A 6,730-nucleotide genomic window follows, 5' to 3' on the forward strand; every position below is an offset into this window, starting at 1 on the left:
ACTGAACTTTTCCCTTTAATCAGCATTAGGGCTCCAACCCTAAACTGAACTTTCCCAGTTAGTCAGCATTAGGGCTCCAACCCTAAACTGAACTTTTCCGTTTAGTCAGCATTAGGGCTCCAACCCTGAACTGAACTTTTTCCATTTGGCCAGCATTAGGGCTCCAACCCCGAACTGAGCATTTTCCATTTAGTCAGCATTAGGGCTCCAACCCTGAACTGAACTTTTTCTAGTTAGTCAGCATTAGGGCTCCAACCCTGAACTGAACTCTTTCCATTTAGCCAGCATTAGGGCTCCAACCCTGAACTGAGCGCTTTTCCGTTTAGCCAGCATTAGGGCTCCAACCCTAAACAGAGCATTTTTACCTTATGACAATATTAGGAATCCAATCCCGGAGTTGCATTTGGTAGACTGAAATTTTCCAATCCATTCATCAATTCTATGAACTTCCCGGCATTTAACTCACGAAATTTTCCTAGTAAAACTGGGGCAGAAATTTCATTCGTTTGTTTTTCCCCGCAGGTCTAACTTCGAGGCGCATGGATCGAGATGACCCACGAGATGAGTCTCAACCCAGAATAAAAAAAAAAGATGTCCCGAGATACTGGAGAAAACGAAAGGCGGATCGCTCCAAGATTTGATCAAAGTCCCGAGCTCTGCCAATCCCGTCTCACTCAGTATCCCAGAAATAAACAGGCACCTACAACTTGCAAGCATCAAGATTCGGATCGAAGTCTACAAGCAGAATCAGCTAAGACCCAAGATCAAGTTGCAAAAGAATCATAGATAGGAATCTTGTAACTAGCGGTTGACACGCATACGTAGTTAGTTCAGTTTCAATTTTCCGTTTGTTCTAATAAGGGAGTCGGTAAGCAGCAGCGGCAACGGAAACAGCAGTAACGGCAAGCATTGCAATCCCATGGTAGTTCCAGCTACCAAAGCTTCCCGAACTACATTGACCTAATTCCTGTTTAGCCCAGGATATGTAGGAAATCTTTGAAGCGAAGATTCGGTCAAATCTTACAAAAATGTGCTTCACACGGGGTATTCCAATAGGCAAAAATCGCTCATATCCGCTCACTTTATCTTTTCACGAAAACTCTTCGTATTTCCGAACAAAGAGGGGCAGCTGTGAGCACGTGATTTTTGTTTACGCGACAATCACTCCAAAAGAAATAAAAAATAATAGAAAATGGTCTTGCTATACAATTTTTGGATTTTTACGTGGCATTTTGTTAATTATTTGTGATTTTGCCCATTTTTATTTTTTATTAAAACAAAATACAAAAAATGTGTCGTGTGTAGTTGAACCGTAATCCGGTTATTAAAAGGAAAAATTGCAAAAAATGCATCTTTCATTTTTGTCATTAAGTGATGTTATTTTAATTAAATGTTAATTATGTGTTAATTTTTGTTTTTATAGTATTATTTGACAAATTAATTAAGAGATTTAAGAAGAAAAGGGTTTTCGGATTGGGCCAATCCAATTTAAATAGGAACAAGCCCAAACCAAAACGACCCAGTCCAACCAGGCCCTCTGCAAGACGCCCAAACGACACCGTATAGGCATCATCTCTTTGAGCCGTTGATTGATTCAAAGGAACGGCCCAGATCTGGCCAATCCTTTACTCAAACGATGTCGTATGAGGCCGTCTAATCTCAACCGTTAAAATCCAATCCCATCCAACGGCCTCAGGTCACGCCCATGAACCCGACCCGTTCAACCCCCAAACCAACCCAACCCCTGGCGTTTGAAACGACACTGTTCCCCACTAGTTGAAAGATCCTGGCCTTTCATCTCGCCTCATCCGACGGCCAGGATCTATTCACTCATTAACTATATAAACCTAAAACCTTACCCCACGCCCCATCCAAACACCCCTCCCCCCTTCATCGTCCTCACCACAGACCCAAGCCCTTTAGAACCCTAGCCGCCCCCTTTCCCCTCACCATTAATCCCGGCGGCATGGACGCCGGTGACCCCTACCTTAACACCATAGGACCGCCTCACCACCCTGAACATAGATCTATTGTCCTTTTGCCTCGAATCAAACCCTAGGTTCTCGAATCTTTATTTGAAGATTCGAGCAAAACTCGATCCACACCGATCTACCCCAGATTCATACCAAACACTCCCTTGACCTCCCTCGTGACCAAACCAGGCTTGGTTTGGTCCGAATCTAACCAGAAAAAACACAAATACCAAATCTGCCCCTTAGGAACCCTAGAAACCCTGAGCCAAATCTGTGTCCGTTTGAACTAAATGATTAGGGTCTAATGGACCTTAATCGAAGTGTTCTCAGTAGAGAACACTTCGATTAAAGTCCGTTCAACCCCAAGAAAGGTCGATTCAAATCTGAGTCAGGGTTTGTTGATTTTTCCAAGAGTTTAAGGTATTTTTGCTTTCCTTTTTTTCTTTATCAGTTCGTGTGTTTGTTGTAGTTAAATGTTTGTTCATTGCCCCAAATGTTTGGTTGATTTTGTTTTTGAATTTTGGTCGACTGTCTTGTCCACCTTGCCCGGACCTCTGCATTTGGTCAAGTCCTTTTTCATTCACTGATAATGTGTGTGTATGTAATATGTATAATCGACTGAATTTGAAATTGGTCGACTAATTAGTTCTCAGGGTCATTCCTGTTTTGACAGTGCAAATCTGAATCCCTTGTTAAATACTGTTTGATTCCGATCATTGGCTATTGGTTGTATAGGTTATAACTAGTATAGTCGATTCGATACGTGTCGTCGATTGTTTTCAGCTGTTTGAACGTAACAATTTGATTTGTCTCCTGCTGAACTTTGATTGAATCAAATTAAGAATCGAGTATAACTACTTATAGTTGTTGTATTTGAATTAGAAATTTAAGGATTTGGTTTGTTAGCTACAGTCTGAATTGGTGGCATGTGCACTTGTGCACAACATGTGCATTAAGGCCCTTTTAGAGATTAAAACTAATTTGACAGCATGTGCTGTCAGGGCATATTCAGGCTGCCCACACCCTGATTTGGTTAAGAAATAATAAACCATATCTAAGTAAAGGCTGTCAGGGAATCTCATGGGAGGGTTTCTACTTTTTAATTTTTTTGAGTGGAAAGACAGCAGGAAAGGAGAGGGTTCTGATTTGTCCAACAGGCTGTAAAGGGCTGATGTTAGGCTATAAAAGAGGAGAACTTCCATTAGTTAGGGGGGACATACATATACAGAGAGAAAAAAAAAGAGACAGGCATATACAGATACACATTGAGAGAGGATATATATATAGGAGAGAGATAGAAAGCAAGAGATAGAAAACATACAGATAAAAATCAGAAAATGTTCTTCCTATTGTTGTTCTGATTTCACTTGTTTCAACCTGTTTAATCAATACTGATTCTTCCAAGTCCTAATTGAGGTTACTGGTTGTGTGTTGCATTAGTTTATTCCTGGATTTGGTCGGTCTGAGTTCTGATCCTACGTTACTGGTTATTGCTGTCTTTTGCTACTTTTTCCATCGGCCATAACTGCATTCTGCACTGGAACTTGTTCTGCTGTTACTTGTTTGTCATTGTTGCTGTGTCGCTTTGTTGTTGCTGCTATTTTGTTCCTGCTGCTGCTGATTTTCCCTATCTTCTTCCTCTTCTCCTTTGCATTTTCAGCATCCCAGGTACACATTTCGAGTCTCATATTGGTGTAACTGTAACATTTGAAAGCATGAAATGAAAGATGTTGAAGAAGTTTAAATACTTGTTGTAATACTCATGGTATATTGATGGGCTCGTATAACTGGCTAGTTTGTAATTCAATAGCATGAAAAGACAGTTAATTGATACTTAACTGAGTTTTAGTCTTTTTTGTTATGGTTTATAGTTGTTTGTTGGTACGAGGGATGTAATTGTACAATTCACAGAATGCATGGATAGTTGACATAGTGACTGGCCAGATTCCTTTTCAGCTATAATGGTATGCATAGGGTAGAATGCTTCGACTTTATTAAATACAACGCAATTCTATTTTATTTTTTTTAGGTTTTTTATCGGGTCCCGTTAAGCAGTATGTAGGATCACGTTCGAATCCCATTAGTAACAATTTCTAGTAGTTAATTCCCTTAATCTAGCCTAAACAAGTTTAGTTAAATTCAACTCAAGAAATGTTTGGAGTAAGTGTAGCGTTTCATCAGCTTGTATGCAATTTTTATCAAATTAAAAGCATGTTCCACGAGGTATAGCATTCTTCATCTCGTAAACAACTAATCAGATGATTAACAGGAATCCGGAGTTGGCCAAAAGCATGCAATTGAATTAGCACGTATTTTTTTATTTTTTAGAGACAAACATAATAGAAATGTAGTCACTTTAGGATATCCCTTTTAAAAATAATGAGACGAGCCTCGTCAAATAAAGATGCACATTGCGGGGCCCTCAATAATTGATCATAATAAATACTTAGAATTTGGGATGGACTGTTTAGTGAATTCCACTGCCTTCCCCAAAGATAATAACGCGTTAGACTTTTTAGGCGCGACTTAATTAAATTACATTCTTAAATTCGGGTGCGCATTTATGTGACCCAAATTCAAATCTCAACGGAGTCGAAATGTGTTAACAACTACGGGTGCATTGATTGTGACGTGGTTCGAGATGCATTTTCACGACGTTGCAATTCTATAAAAATAAATGATAATAATAAAAGCGGTTTAAACTTAATAAAAGCACATAAGTCACAACATGTATTTAAATCAGATATTTAGCCATTATAACAATTTAAGCGACCGTGCTAGAACCACGGGATTCGAGGGTGCCTAACACCTTCCCTCGGGTCAACAGAATTCCTTACTTAGAATTTCTGGTTCGCAGACTTCATTTGGAAAAGTCGAATATTTTCCTCGATTCGGGATTCAAGATAAACCGGTGACTTGGGACACCAAAAGCCAAACCTTTCCCAAGTGGCGACTCTGAATTAAATAAATAATCCCATTTCGAATATTGTCACTTAAATTGGAAAAAATCCCTCACGCATTTTTACCCTTCGGGGCCGGGCGCGCAAAAAGGAGGTGTGACAGTGTCTTCATTTCAAATCGTTCCATCTCCCTCTGAAACATTGCAATTCTCCACGCCCAACGATCGTTTCAGAACTAGTGCATATTCCTGTCTCTTCATAATTATCCTCTCCTCTTAAAAACCCTTTTTTGTACTCTTCCTAACCATAAGTCTTACATTAGAATTTCCCAAAAGCATCGTCACACTACTTTTTCAATGGCTGAGACAACTTCCGATCTCCCTGCATCAGTCATAACTACTACTGATCAACCTATGGAGCCTTCCACTCCCACTGAGCCTTCCTCACCCACTATTACTCCTACCGCTATAGTCATACCTCACCTAGTTTCCCAGTCTCTTCCTAATTCAGAAACCCTTAAACTACTACTCTGTCCTCCCCATCGTCTGAGGTTCCCACCAGTCAAAGACCAAGTAGAGAACACGGTCAAAACCTTGAGGTCACAAAGAGTTCTACCATCGTTCCTACCGATTCCATAGTGGTAGTAGCACTATTTAAGGAGGAGAAAAATGTTATAACTGTGTTTGTACTGTCTGTTGATGGTGTAATGCATGAGATCACCTCTCAGAAAAATAAAGTACAAGGTGTGGGGGACGAAGGGGTCATTATAACTGTTGAAAGGGATACACAAGTAGATAATACTAGGGAATCACATGAGGAACTTGATCCCTCTCCGGAGGACCCAGGTCAAGGCTCTCATTCCCAGGATAGTTCTATTCCTGCATTCGCTGTTGTGCCCTTGGAAATTCAAGTACCTGAAATGAGATCCAGTGATGAAGAAGACCTAGATAATGTGGCTCTTGATGCATTCATCAGTAAGCGGAAGGTTGTGTCCACCCCTGAGTCTGAAACCCAATGACCTACTACCAGACTTCAGTTAAGGTGGCCTACTATTCAGCCCTTCAAAAGAGCAAGAAGAGTAGTAAGAAGAAAAGGAAAAAGTTGGAGAAAGACAGTGTACCTGTAAGTGATAAGGCGATCCCTATAGTAGAGGTTGAAGAGGAAACCCCAAATAAACCTGGTTCACTTGTTAGATGGTCTTCGAAAAAGAAGAAGCCTGCTTTAATAGAGAAGGGGTCAACCTCTAGATCCAAGATTAAGGAGGTGGTGAGTGAGTTCTTGATGTTTGATAAGGATATGTTAGTCAAATCCAAGGGAAAAGAAAAATTCAGTGGAGAGAAGTCTGGCAAATGCAAGTCCGAAACTTTTTGAGAACATGGTTCTATAAAGAGAATGAGAAGTGAAGTCAGCCTAGGCTCTAAATGCCTGAGATATCAAAATGTTCTGTTGGGTCGTATGTTTGACCCAGCAATATCTGAGATGGCTGGGATGCGCCAAATTTTGGAAATGGTCGAGTTTCAACGGTGGGCGCATCTATTTCAAATTGATGCACCTAAGGTATATGAGGATGAGGTATAAAGCTTCTTTACTAGCCTCTTTCCCTTTGTGCTTTGGTCAGTGGAGTAGACATCATGTTCGATATAAAGTTGCTTGAAAAGATTCTTAAAGTTCCTACAGCTGGTGTGTCTAGTGTAAAAGATGTGTGTCAGTTTAACTTCAGAAATGCCGTGGTAAAAGACAATGCAAACCAGAAGGGGGAACAGATCCATACGAAATCGCTACTCCCTGTCTATCAGTTGTTGTTCGAATTGGTTAACAAAGTTCTATTGCCTCGAGCTGAGAGGAGGTCAGTGACTT

This window comes from Nicotiana sylvestris, chromosome 2 (assembly GCF_000393655.2).
Source record: "Nicotiana sylvestris chromosome 2, ASM39365v2, whole genome shotgun sequence".
Taxonomy (NCBI): domain Eukaryota; kingdom Viridiplantae; phylum Streptophyta; class Magnoliopsida; order Solanales; family Solanaceae; genus Nicotiana; species Nicotiana sylvestris.